At 53.0% G+C, this 14,660-nt stretch overlaps 1 long non-coding RNA gene across 1 annotated transcript; it reads left to right on the plus strand.

The window, feature by feature from the left end:
- On the plus strand, positions 6,427-9,712 carry LOC108638194. The gene is made up of 2 exons (XR_001919621.1): positions 6,427-7,559; positions 7,945-9,712. It is a non-coding gene; the product is annotated as an uncharacterized LOC108638194 (long non-coding RNA).

The following is a 14,660-nucleotide window of genomic DNA, read 5'->3' on the forward strand; positions in this document are numbered from 1 at the left end:
GCCCGGACCAGGGATCGAAACCGTGTCCCCTGCATTGACATATGGACTCCCCACCACTGGAGTGCCAGGGAAGTCCCAGAGGGCTGGTCTTTATCCTGAAAATTTCCCTTCCTCTGTGTACAGATGTCCTACATGAGAAAAAGTCCTTTAAAAAAATAAACAATGGTAATAGGAAGTAGCATGTGTCTTTTTTTAGATATATTTTTCTGTCAAAATGAAAACATAGTCACTCCATCTTAAAATCTCCAATTAACAGGACTTCCCTGGTGGTCCAGTGGCTAAGACCTCGTGCTCCCAAATGCAGGGGCCCGGGTTCGATCCCTGATCTGGAAGTAGATTCCAAATGCCGCAATGAACTAAAGAGCCCACGTGCCTCAACTAAAAAATATCCCACATGATGCAACTAAGACCCAGCACAGCCATGTAAATAAATAAATAAACATATTTTTAATGTCCAATTTGAAAAGCAAACAAAATTGGATTGTGAAATCTCAAAGCCAAGGGAGGCAAAATGATTGTCTACACACCAGATTCAGGGGGGTATGTGCCAGGGCCCCAGGCTCCAGCCTTACAACCTCCCACTCTGCGCCCCTCCGTGAGTCCCTGTTCAGCCCCTCCTTTCCCTGTCCCCACCCAGCCTTCTGGCAACACCTGTTTGCTGCCCCACACCTGCCTCTCAGAGCTGTTCTCCAACCGTGGGAACTTGCGGCCTGGCTGTGACCTCCCTGCTGGGCTTCTTCCTAGCTGGGATCCTCAGGAAAAGCCCTAACCTCTCTGCTCTTGCGTTTTCGTGCCCTTGGGATGGAGACAGTGACCCCAGTGCTCAGGAGCTGCACGGGTGTGCCAACGTGCCATGTTCTTCACGTTGCACACTTATAATCTGTGCAGTTTTCTAGTGTCCATGCTACAATTCAATAAAACCGTTTATTAAAAATTAACAGCTAAGTTAAGGCTCCATTAGCAAAGAGGCTTCCCAAAGAAAAGCTGACATGCTTTATCTTGCTTGGAAATGTTATTTGTTGTCATTACCTCCAACTTTTAAAGGGGAACAGTAATTTATTATTTGTTGCCTGCATGCAGCTGGCAGAACCCACCACTAAGGGATAAAAAGATCTTCAGCTAAGCTCACACTTAGGGCAGTTTAATGAGGTCTTATTCTTCAAAATTAACCTTCAAACCCATTACATTCCAGGAAACTAAAAATTTACACTAGTTTCCCATTTTTAATGGCTTACAATAAAAAGAAATATTTACAGCTCGAAATAAAATAGATGGCACTAAGTTCATTTTTCAAGTCATCCCAAATAGACATAAAAGACAGAGAAAGACACATAAACCATGTAAAGAGAAACTTAAAAGACATAACCATAATAAAAAAAACAAGATGCCATTCTCCATGTAACAGACAGTAAGCGAGGGAAGGTTTGGAGCCACACTCAGGCAGGGCTGCCAGCTATGCACGTGGACAAGTAGAAGGAAGCAACCATCACTTCCAAGCCATGACACCCAGGGACTGAGCAACTGGGTCCCCGATATGCCCAACATCCCTCCAGGAGATGGGTTCTCTGAGCCAACAGGAAACGCCTTCATTGTTCTGGAGTGGGACCACCAGGAGGCCAAGTGGAAACAGCTGGAAAACAGGGGAAGGTGGTGGAATGGGGGAGGACTGAAGAGAAAGAAACATCTACTCAAGATGAGTCTAGGGACTTCAGTGGTTAAGAACCCACCTCGCAATGCAGGAGATACAGGTTCAATCCCTAGTCAGGGAACTAAGATTCCACATGTTGCAGAATAATTCAGCCCATGAGCCACGACTACTGAGCCTGCACACTCTAGAGCCTCTGAGCCATGATAAAAGGTCCCACGTGACGCAGCTAAGACCCGGTGCAGCCAAATAAATAAATACATATTATAAGTAAGACGTGTAAAAACCTGAGCCCCAAAACGCGGGCACAGCTAATGCTACTAGAGACACTCAAGAAAAATCAACCATGGAGATGTGAAATCACACCATGATTTCCATAAGAAATGCAAATAATAGAAGAATCTGAAAATGATATGTAGGACTATCAGAGAAAGTTTTAAAATTATGAAACCCAAACGGGCTTAAATGAAACAAATAAAGGTAATCATGAAAAAGAAACAACTGGAAATCCCAGAGTTTTCAGGATCTTAATTCCCTGACCAGGGATGGAACCTGGGCCCCAGCAATGAGAGTACTGAGTCCAAACCACAGGACTACCAGGAATTCCGACCAAAATAATTCGAACACAAAATTCAGCACAGGATAAATAAACATCAGTTCATACTCACATACTTAACACTGAAACTATAGCACATCCAAGGATAAAAAGAAAATCTGAAAAGCTGTCAGAGATGAAAAGACAGATTATCCACAAAGAAGTGAATAGATTTTTGCAGATTTCTTGGAGTCCGAAGCAGTATTTTCAAGGGCTAAAGGAATACAACTATCATTCTAGAATTCTATCGCAGTCAAACTATCATTCAAGAGTGAGAACAGAGAACAGAGATTTCAGACATGCAAAGTCAAGAGTTCCCCTACCACAGACCTCCCCTGAGAGGAGCATGGCAAGGGTCAGGAAACAGAGCTGGGAATGGCTTCACCAAATGACAAAACAGGACAGAAATAGTACAGGGTGTGGAGACGGAGGGGTGACATGGATGACGGAGCCTGTGGAGATGGAGGAGGTCATGGGGATGGGGAAGTGGAGGAGCCGGTGAGAACGGTGGAGGGATGGAGGTGGAGGAGCTGATAAAAGTGGAGGAATCCGTGGGGCGAAGAAGGTGATAAGGAGGTGGAGATGGAGGGAAAGCAGGTGATGGAGCCACAGCTGTGGGCTGGCGTCGACTTCATGGGGAAGGTGTCCAGCTTTCTGAATGGGTGCAAACAGCCTTATTTTCTCCTTTGTCACCCTCATTGCCTCTTAGGCAGTTGGAGAAGCTTTTCCTTCACCTTCAGCACCCAGAACCACCTCATCTTTGCTCAGCTAGACCCGCTGGGGCATATTCAAACAACCAGACTGATCCCACCTAAAATGTCAATGTCACACTCCATTCAGAGGCGCAGGACCAGAGTGAGACTGCTCTTCACCTCCCGGCTCCGCTCCAGCCCTCCACATCCCCTCTTCCGTCACTGCCTTCTGACTCCTCCTCCGTGGGGCTGGAGGGAGAAGGAACAGGGGCAGAGCCGCTCGGGGGGTGCTGGCATGGTGTCTCCTGCCCGTGGAGTCCTGAAACCGGGTGGGTGGGTGTTCAAGCACGGCTCTGCCGTGGAGATGCTGCGGGGACCCCTTCAGGCCCCGCCGCAGCCCCAGCCAGTGGTCCAGTGCACTCAGGCAGCCAGCCCTCCAAACACCCCTGACCTGGTCCACCCTGAGGGCCAGTAGAAATGCAGAGTGTGGCCACCCAGGGGACATTCAGAGCCATCACTGATTGTCTGCACACAAGGCCAGGCCTCCCAAGGACACCCCACTTCTTGTGTCCCCAGGCGCAGTTCTGAAGCTCAGCAAATGCCCAGCTGAGGGTCTGACCTTAAGGACTGCCTCTGTTGGCTGGGGTGGGATGGGGGGTATGCCCTCCCCCTCTCCCCACCTCTATTCCTAAAACCTTGCCTCAGCCAAGCCCCTGTCAGCTTCTAGCATCCTCTGTGCTCTCGTGGCCTTGACCTGGGCACTCTGTGTGCTTTGAAAAGTGAGAGTGAAAGTCACTCAGTTGCGTCGGACTCTTTGTGACCCCATGGACTATACAGTCTGTGGAATTCTTCAGGCCAGAATACCGGAGTAGGTAGCCATTCCCTTCTTCAGGGGATCTTTCCAACCCAGGGATCGAACCCAGGTCTCCCGCATTGCAGGTGAATACTTTACCAGCTGAGCCACCAGAGAAGGCCAAGAATACTGGAGTAGGGTAGGCTATCCCTTCTGCAGCGGATCTTTCCAATCCAGGAATCGAATCAGGGTCTCCCGCATTGCAGGCAGATTCTCTGCCAGCTGAGCTGTGTGCTTTACAGGCACCAATTCATTGAAGCCTCATCACAGTCCCATTTCACAGATGAGGAAACAGAAGTCACCTGCTCAGGGTCACACAGCTGCTCACAAGTGCAGCCTTAACCCAAGCGCGGGCAGTGCTCCTCCTGGCACTGTGCTCGTAACCACTCTGCTGTCCTGCCTGGCCCTCTGCTGGACTGCTCTGCAATCTCTGGGCAAGTCTGGAATGGAGTGTCCAGCCCCTCATCTGACACGCGCAGGCTCTGTCTTCTCTGCTTCCAGACTTCACCCAGGCCCTGGGCATGGGGGAAAACCGTTGGACGGGGGAGCCCAGGGGTTCCTGGGGTGAAGGAATAAAGGAGTGGTTATCCTTAGCCTGGACTCTTAGCGTCCTATTCACAGGCAGGGCTTCCTGGGGGACGGGCCTCCGGGCTCTAACCCTGTAACCACAGGCACTGGACTCGGGAGGATCATCGTCGCAGTGCCTGTGGAAGGCGGTCTGCTGACCCAGCCCTGGGCAGCCGGCGGTGACTCAGCCCTGGGAAATTACAGGCTTCCCGGGATCAGCGGGCCAAGAGGGGCCTAAATACAGGTTGGGGGAAGGAGGACCGGGCAGAGCCAGGGTAGGGGCAGGGCCTCTGGGTCACACCTTCCGGGGGCCACAGACGGGCCCCAGCAAGGGGAGGTGAAGGGGACACAGACAGCCGTGGGAGGTGGGGGACAAGGAGACAGGCCCCAGCAGGAAAGAAGGGGAGAGAGATCAGGACAGGCCTGGGGACTGGGCCCTGCCTCAGCTCCTCCTCAGGGATGCAGGATGAGCCCCCTCTCAAAGGCCACATGCAGACAGAGAGGTTGGCCCTGTCCATACGCTGGCGTCTGGAACCTTCCAGTGCTCTGAATCATTACCACCCAGGAGATCACACCCATCCATCCCAAAGGAAATCAGCCCTGAATATTCAGTGGAAGGACTGATGCTAAAGCTGAAGCTCCAGTACTTTGGCCTCCTGAGGCTCACTGGAAAAGACCCTGATGCTGGGCAAGATTGAAGGTGGGAGGAGAAGGCGACGACAGAGGATGAGATGGTTTGATGGCATCGCCGGCTCAATGGACGTGGGTTTGAGTGAACTCCGGGAGACAGTGGAGGACAGGGGAGCCTGGCTGCTGCAGTCCACGGGGTCGCAGAGAGCCGGCCAGGCTTAGCGGAGGAACACACGCAGGGCGGGCCTGGGAAGCGTTCTCACCTTATTGTATTCCTGAGCCCAGGGCTGGGCTGTGGGTTAGGATTTGTGAATTGGCAGGAAGAGGAGGGGCTGGGGCTGATTCTCCCTGGTGCCCGTCACTCCCCACGCCCCGCCTTCCTCCCACCAGGGAGTTGGGCACAGAAAGGGACTTTCTGCGTGTTTCTGGCAGGAAATGGAAAAGAAAGAAGGGCTGGCCTCCAGGCTTCCTTACTTCCTGTCCTAATCCCCTCAAAGTGGCCCGCCTCCTCCTCGGCCTCCCCTGGGCCCCACCCGGCGGAAGGGGGGTGTTTACACACTGACCCGGTGACCCAGATTCCAGGCGGTAAGGAGCTGGGAAAGAGGCTGGCAGGTTCTGAAAGGCCGCAGCCATTCCTCCGGAAACAAAGGCCAGTGACGGAGCTCTGAGTGTTAGGCCCACAGAACTTTCTAGAGGTATGTGCAGCCTCCACCCGTGTTTGCTGTGAGGTCACCAGGCTCAGGCACTGGGGCAGTAGGAGAGGGGCAGAGCCAGGAGATTCGGGCTGCAGCGGTCCCTGGGCTCAGTGGGGTCCGCGGGGCTTGCGCCCTAGCTTTTCCTTCTCCCAATCCACAGGGCGCAGCCATCCGCACTCACCACCCCGACTGCCAGAGTGACCAACATCTGGGGCAGAGGCCACCTTCCGACTGGACTTGTCCCTTCTCTCCGTCCCTCAGCTCGGGAGCAGTCGGCTCTGCCTCCCCGGCCGGTGCCTCTCAGTGGAGGGCAGACGAGCAGCGCGTGCTCAGGACCACCCCACAGCCTGGGCTCCTTGCCGGTTGCGGTCACTCCAGAGTGGCACCCCTCCAGCTGGGGGGCACTGGGAGAAGCTGGCTAGACTGCAAGTCTGGCCCTTGACTCGTGGGTCCAGCAGGAGACAGTTCCTTGAGCTTTTCACAGAGGACCTGCCTGGGCCCAGGTCCCGTGTTCATCACTGTCCTTCAGACGCTCCATCATTCAGTCAAATAATTAGGGACATCCAGGCCAAGCACCCCAGTGGTAAAGAATCCGCATGCCCACGCAGGAGATGCGAGACATGCAGGTTCGATCCTTGGGTCGGGAAGATTCCCTGGAGAAGGAAATGGCAAACCACTCCAGTATTCTTGCCTGCAAAATTCCACAGACAGGGGAACCTGGCAGGCTATAGTCCAAGGGGGTCACAAAAGAATTAGACACAATTGAGCGACTGAGCATCCTCACCCTGGATAAGACGGTGTAGACAGGTCCCTTCCTGCTCCTCTCTGCAAAACACAGCTACAAACCCTGGGGTGACGCAGGGGGCAACCAAAGGGGGTTCTGACGCGTGGAAAGAGAAGGCGAGCTGATCAGGGATCCCGAGGTTGAGTCTGAATGGGAAACAGCTGGGCGTCTATGATCCCCCAGGCCCCCGTCCCGACCCAGTGGAAGCCGGCAACCCAGGTGTGCCTTCCTCAAGCAGGCTCACTGCTCTGCTGACTGACCCAAAGCCTCACCAAACACAAGCTCTGCCAGGCAGAACCAGCAAGGGGACCAACCCAGAGCCGCCGACATTAAGTGGCCAGGTGTCAGGTGGTGGTATGATTTTTGTTTCAATCATCACATTTGATTCAGAATCCTCGTCGAGGAAGAAAGTGTATTGCGCCTACATTTTCTGCTCTTTCCATTGTTCTTTGTGCCTTCCTGATGCTTTGAGATTCGGTCTTTTATTATTTCCCTTCTGTCTTAAGAGTTTCTTTTCGCCATTCTTTAGATCTGTTGGCTGACAGAGGAGACCCTTCCTTCTGGAACGGCCTGTTCTGGAATTTAAAATTCAGTCGAGGGACTTCCCTGGCGGTTCAGTGGCTGGGACTCTGCGCTTTCAATGCAGGGGACATGCATTCTATCCCTGGTCGGGGAACTAAGATCCTGCATGCCACACAGAATAGCCAAAAAAATTCACATTGAACAGTTCTTTCATTTCAGGCTGCCCTCAGACCTTGCTGGGGACAAGTGTCCTGGCATCCATCTGTGAGCTCAGCCAACACGGATTCTGCCACACCCCTCAGAGCCCAGCTCCACATCCTCCTCAGAGGCACACCCTGAGGTACCCCCCAGCCAAACCCAGCAGGAGCTGGGCTTCTGGTGCATCCTCTGACCTCCCTCCTCCTTGGCTCCCCACTTCCTTGTAATTGACTTAAAATTGTGCACTTAAAAGTTTGGTTCATTATAGCAGACAGGTGACACCTTCAGGAGCTCACAGACTGGGGTGAGGTGAACCCAGGACAGGCGAACAACGATGGTACAACCTGGTGAGAGCTCGGAGGGGGAGCAGCCTGCTAGGTGAGCACAGAGTGGGAGCACACATCCTAATGTGGAGGAGTGGGGGAAGGCTTCCTGGAGGAGGTGGCCTCCTAGAGGTCAAGTTCCTCAGGTTAGGCAGAGGGAGGGAACATTCCCAGCAGAGGCGACCGTGGTACCAACCAGCCTGGGTGGGAATCCCAGGCCCTGAGCCCACCCACAGGCTGTGACTCCTTTGGGCCTGAGTTTCCCTGTCTTTAAGACTGAGAAGGAACTCGGGGCGGGGAGGGGGGAGGGCAGGGGAGTGCAATGCCACCTGCCTTGCAGTGAGGCTCAGTGAGGACCAGGCCTACCCAGGCCCCACAGCGCTGGGTATCAGACCCTTCCCCTTGTTGTGCAGTCTGCTGACCTCCGTGCTTCCTTCCAGGAGCTTCCGCCGGTGGGAAGGGCCAGGTAAGCCCCAAGCCTGCCCTTGTTCAAGGCCGGGGGATGGCCGGCTGCCCTCCACCTGCGCTCCAGCAGGTGGCGCTGTGGGGCTGGCTCCCATGCACTCCACCAGGCGGCACTGTGGACTTTGGCTGGGGCTGCCTCCCCCTGCCCTCCACCTGCACTCCAGCAGGTGGCGCTGTGGGGGCTGCCTCCCCTGCCCTCCACCTGCACTCCAGCAGGCAGCGCTGTGGACTTCGGCTGGGGCTGCCTCTACGCGGGGACGCATGGAGAGCCCAAGAGAGGCAGGACGGGCGATGTTTCCACTTGGAAAGTGGAGAGAGCATGCTTCATGGTCCCCGTCCCCCCTCGCTCCAGAGAAGAGGAGGGGGGTGAAAATCCAAGCCCATTTTCAAGTGCTTCATTTCTAAATTATCCTGGAACTGTGGCGTTTGGAGTTGAGAAGAACTTTCGAGATCTCATCCCAGACAGAACAAACCGTGTGCATTCCCTGATCTCTGAATATAGCCCCCCACCCGGCGCTGAGGTGCTGGGGTTTGGTTTCTCCTTCAGAGGGATCTTCCCTCTACTGTTAGGTCCCCGTCAGGCAGGTGAGAAGGTCGGGTCTCAGAGAGGCTGAGAGACTCACACCAGGGCCTGCAGCCCCTGACTGGGAGGCAGGGCTGGAAGTCTGACCCCACACGCCCAAGCCGGAAGCTCTTGATGATGCGGTCTGCAGCCCCGAGGCCCGTGGAGGGCTGGACACCCCAGCCCCCTGCCCTGCAGCCTTCTCCTGTAGTAAGGACCTTGACGATCCATCTTCATCCTCATCCAACCAGGCCCACCTCTCAGACTCCAGAACTGCAGCCCTGAACAGGGCACACAGGGGCCTCCTGGGGCCTGAGTCTGTGTCCCCATCAGAGGAGAGCACTGGGGTGTCTGGGCAGCTGACGCTGTTTAGATCAGAAGGTGAGAGAAGGTGGCCAAGACCTGGCGGGGAGATGGCAGGTGCAAAGGCCCAGGGCAAAGACCAGCCTGATTTGCTGTGATCACATGAAAGGGAACCATGGGTGTGACTGAAAGGTCCGCAGGTCACCGTGACCATCATCATTGGCCTCCTCACAGTAGCTGATATTTATAGAACGCTTGCTCAGCACAGGCTCAGTGCTAACAAAGGGCACCATACACTTATTAATTCATTTATTTGCTTATTTATTTGGCTGTGCTGGACCCTAGTTACGGGATGCCAACTCTTAGTAGCAGGGCATGTGAGATCTAGTTCCCTGATCAGGGGTCGAACCCAGGCCCCCTGAATTTGGAGCTCAGAGTCTTAGCCACTGGACACCAGGGAAGTTTCATCATGTCCCACAGCTTCCCCAGCGCCAGGCAGGCAGCCTGTGGCAGAGCTGGCCCCTGACTCCAGGGTGCCCACAGCTTAGTCTGCAGTTGTCCAGCCCACAGGTGGGAGATGGACCCCAAGGTTGCGGGACTCGCCTGGAGCAAGATGAGAAACCCCCATCCAGCTCTGATGAGGCCGCTCCGAGGGAGTCAGAGGACAGGCTGAAAACAGAAGCGACGTTCTTCTCATCTGCAGGCACCTTCCCTCCAACGTGCGTGTCATGTGCGGGGCCGCTGACCCCAGGGTGACAAAGTCAAATGCGTGACCAGATTCACGCCCCTTGTTCTGGGCGAACTCGGGCCTCACACCTCACACACACATTTCTATCGCTGTCCCCAGAATAAATGTGTTTGTGATTTAGGAAATTCCACACCGTGTCTAATTTCATTCATTAAACAAAATCAGGAAGTAATCAGAAGGGAATCTGGCATTACTAGCGGATTCTGGCCAGGGGCTCCTGTCAGCAGCCTTTTCCCAGAGCGCGTCTTCAAATCTGATCTGGCCAACTGGGAAGGTGTTTATTGAGGAGCCTGCGGTCATGTCTGGATCTTGCTGATGACGATGACAATGAAGACGGTCCATGAGGCTCAGCGAAACAGCTGGAACTTATCCGGGCATCATCCAGAGGTGAGCCCATCCCTGTCTGGTCCAGATTTCCAGGCCTGGATCTGCAAGGCTGTGTTCTCTGTGTGGGACCAGGCGGGGGAGAGTCTGTGTCGGGGCCTGGAATCAAAACACACTTGGCTCCTTGGTCCAGCCAAGGAGGCTCATTTCTGCCCAGCCTGGGCGTCTGCAGTCTCAGTGACTGCTGTGGGAGAACTGGACTTTGGAGGAATTCACGTTGTACCCTTCATTAAAACCGTGCTCCTCACAGCTGCTGCTGTGTTTGCAATGGGCAGAGCACCAATCTAGGGGTGCAGGGCCAGAGGCTGAGCTCCAGCTCCGCTTTTATGGACTCACTGTGTTACTTTGGGCAAATGTCTTTACCTCTCTGGACCTCACTCTCTTCCTCCCAGTCATGAGAGTGTTGGATTAGAACAGTGAGTCTCAACTGAGGACGGTTTTGCCCCCATAGGGGATAGTGGGCAAAGTCTGAGACATCCCTGGTGGTTACAGTTGAGGGTTGCTATTGGTACCTGGAGGGTAGGGGCCAAAGATGCTGCCAAACACCATATAGTGCATTAGACAGCCCCCACCACAAAGAATGAACCCGCCCTAAACTCCACCTCGTGGCTCAGATGGCAAAGATCTGCCTGCAATGCAGGAGACCCAGGTTCGATCCTTGGGTCGGGAAGATCCTCTAGAGAAGGGAATGGCTACTTGATCCAATATTCTTACCTGGAGAATCCCAAGGACAGAGGAGGCTGGCGGGTTATGTCCATAGGGTCGCAAAGAGTCAGACACGACTGAGTGACTAAGACGTTCACTTTCATGATGTCAGTGGAGCCAAAGTTGATGCGGGTTGTCCAGATGACAGGAGAGGACCGAGGCCAGCCCTGGCCGAGCAGGACTCAAGTGGGGAGGTGGAGAAGGCCTGCTGCCTGGTTCTTCCCCCGTCCTTGAAGCTGTCCAGGGAACACAATGACATTCCAATGGGCTCCCTTTGGCTCTGGGAACAGCGGAGGTGTGAGGAGGCAGCGGCCAAGCCTGGAACTTGTGACTGCGAACCCTGGGAACTCGGGGTCAAAACGTCATCTCAGGGCTCCGCAGAGTGTGGGGTGACTGAGACCCAGACCCGCCCTCTCTGCTCCACCCGCCTTCATTTGTTCATCTCCTCGAAGCTTCAGAGACAGGCAGGCGTCCCTTTAACCTGATAGATATTCTCTGCCTATTTCCAGAGGCAGTGGAACCAACATTCATCTTCATTTACAAAAATCTGTGTTCCCCTTTCAGATCTGTCCTGGAAGGCGACTCTGCCCAGGAGATGGCCACCCACTCCAGAAACCCCAAACTGACCCCTAGCAACTGACCCCCAGCAAAGCTGAGCCGGATTCCAGGGAAGAGCCAGGCAAAGCTTTCCCCACTTGTCTCTAGTTTGTGTTTTCTCTTCAGCTTCCTCCTGTGATTTCTAAACTAAACAGTGCCGGGAGCCAGTGTGAGGAATCCCACCCGTGACAAGGTCATGAGGAAGGAAGCTGACATACGCAAGGCGTGCTCAGACTTCAGGGACCCCTCTGGAAATTCCTAAGCATGTACCCCAACAAAAATCTGCTGGCTTTTGTGCTCTGCTTTTCCACTCTTCTGACATTTTCTGGAAAAAGTCAATTCAGGGCTTTAGTCTTCTGCATTTGAAAGAGTGTTTCAATCCAAAAACCCCTCTGATGGCTTTCTAGCCTGCCTGCAGGACTCGTATGGCTGCGCATGTGATTGTTTGAGGCCTCCTGACCAGGAGGCACAGGAAGCTTAAAACATCCTAGGAATGTAGGAGCTTCCTAGGAGTCAAAATCTTTAGAATAGGACTGATTAAAAGTTTCATTTGTTGAGTCAATGCTTGCTGCTGAATTTTCATATCCTTTATTTTTAGACATAGTTGGTATATAGGAAAACAAGCAGTAGACCTGGTATTAGCAACATTAGATCTTTGAGTTAAGTACCTTCTTTGTTATAACCCACTGCACCTTTGTTCTATAGAGATGTAACTTTAGCGCTTTAAGGAGATGTAGATTAAAGAAAAACACTTCAGGGGAAACAAAATTAACATTCATTAAGGAAGAGCCAAAAAGTGTTAACAAGCCTCTTGGCCAGAAGATAATGTAAATCACCTGAGACCTTTTGTATACAAAATGATGTATAGAAAGAGTCTGGGCTGCGAACGCTACATAATTTTGTGTTACCCATTGATCTCCATATTTTATCAAAAGTATAAAAGGCCTTCTGAACAATAAAGGATGGGACCAGCTTCTCGGACCAGTTTCTCGAACTAGTCTCTCGGCCTGGTTTCTTGGGAATCTGGCTCCCCCCGTGTCTTTCTCTCTCTTTCTTCTTCTCTCCCTTTCCCTCTCTCTGCTCTTTACTTTAACTTCAGGCTGACTCTCCACCTGGGGCGCGGAGGCTCGCCAGGTCTACTTACTTGCCCTGGCTGTTAAGACCCGCGCGAAAGGGAGCTTAAGGCGAGGCACCCTTAGATATTCAAGCGGGCGCCGGTGGCCCAACGTAGATGGTGCAAATTCCTTGTCTGGAATTTTATTGGTCTCCGCGTAAACCAAGCTAGTCAGCCCTCTTCCTCCACTTAATCTTCCTACTACACTATAGTTTCTTAGTCTAATCTTACATTAATAGATAAACAAGTCTTTCCACGCCAACGCTGTCCACCCTTCGAATTCCCTGGATCCACCGGGGCTGGACCCCGGCAAAACAGCTTCCTAGGACGCACACTGAAGTGTTTTAAAATGAGGCAATGAAAGAAATCACTTGTTCTCTGACCACAGCTGGTTGGTTATTTTAACGCGGGTTAAAGTCCCGCGTTTTTTGGACTCAGCGCTGACTTGGGAATGCTGCCTGCTTTGTGTCCACACGAGGGCGCTCTTGACCGTGTCTGCTGGGTATGGATCGTGTCCAGGGTCAACACTGGAGCCCCTGGAATCAGGGCATCCATTTTCCCTTTTTTTCTTTCTTTGTAAACTATTTATTTATTTATTTGGCTGCACCAGGTCTTGGTCGCAGCAAGTGGGCACCTTGATCTTCACTGTGGCATGCCAGATCTTCAGTTGCGGCATGCAGGACCTAGTTCCCCGACCAGGGATCAATCCCTGGACGCCCTGCCTTAGGGACATAGTTTTAGCCCCTGGACCACCAGCAAAGTCCCAGAGCTGTGATTTTTCAACCCTGGCTGTTGTCTGATTGTCTATCAGCGGCTGCTCAGCTGACCCTGGCCCTCTGTGAAGACCTGCTACTGTCCACCTCTCTCTCCACATCCTTCCCACCCATCACTCGGCACCAGTCCCTAAAGGATTTCTCATAAGGGTTCCAAAAAGCTGGAAGTGAGCTTGGTTCTGCAGCTGCTAAATCTAGAGAGAGAAGATGAATCAAAAGTCACTACACAAAAACCAACATCGGGACTTTCCTGGTGGCTCGGTGGATAAGAATCCCCATGCCAAAGCAGCGGACATGGGTTCGATCCCTGGTCGGGGAAGATTGGACAGGCCGCAGAGCAACTGAGCCCATGCACCACACTGCTGAGCCTGAGCTCCAGAGCCCTCGAGCCACAGCTACTGAATCCACATGCCCTAGGGCCAGCAGCTCTCAGCTACTGAGCTGGCACGCTCCTGAGCCCGTGAGCCTACAGCCTGCACTCTGCAACAAGAAGCCACCACAGTGAGAAGCCTGTTCACTGCAGCTTGAGAGTAGGCCCCGCTCTCTGCAGCCTGGTTGCAGCAATGAAGACCCAGCGCAAACAAAAATTGCTGTTCAGTCGCTCAGTTGTGTCCAGCTGTTTGCGACTCCACGGACTGACTGCAGCACGCCAGGCTTCCCAGTCCCTCACTGTCTCCCGGAGCTTGCTTAGGCTCATGTCCATCGAGTCAGTGATGCCATCCAACCATCTCATCCTCCGTCGCACCCCTTCTCCTGCCCTCAACCTTTCCCAGCATCAGGGTCTTTTCCGGTGAGTTGGCTCTTCGTGTCAAGTGGCCAGTTTATTGGAGCTTCAGCTTCAGCATCAAGATAAACAAAAATAATTTAATTTAAAAAAACCAACATCTGATGCATCAGAGATTAAAGTATTAAAAAAAAAAGTAAAGCCATGAAAGCAACTTAAGAATGCAGCGAAATTTTTGTTGTTTTTGTCGTGTTGTGTGTGGCTTGCAGGATCTCAGTTCCCCAACCAGGGAGTGAACTCGGGCAACTCCAGTGAAAACTTGAAATCCTAATCACTAGGCCACCAGGGAATGCCCCCAAAATATAGGAAAACTTAGCATGGGGAAATCCTTTCTAAGCAAAATGTAAAACCCAGAAACTGTTAAGGAAAAGAAAATAGAGTTGACCTCATAAAGACTAACAGTTGCCCCATCTCATTCAGAGCTTAAACCAAAAAGCTGGTGGCCTCGCAGGACCCATAAGGCCTTTGGGGACCTAGCTGATCCCCCCGCCCCCGCCTCTGACCTCCTCCCTGTATCTGTCAGGACAAGCCCCTTTCTGCAGTAGTGACGGATAAACCCTGACGTCACGTTCAGTGGGGACTTACTCTCACTGTAGTCCAGTGAGAGGCAGGCAGAGGCCACTTCCCATGGTGACTCAGGGATGCAGTCCATCCTGGACATGGGCCATCACCCTTTGAGTTTGTCCAGGGGCAGCTCGTCTCCTCGGTACCAGGTCCCTGT

The sequence above is a fragment of the Capra hircus genome, chromosome 19 (genome assembly GCF_001704415.2).
Source record: "Capra hircus breed San Clemente chromosome 19, ASM170441v1, whole genome shotgun sequence".
NCBI lineage: Eukaryota > Metazoa > Chordata > Mammalia > Artiodactyla > Bovidae > Capra > Capra hircus.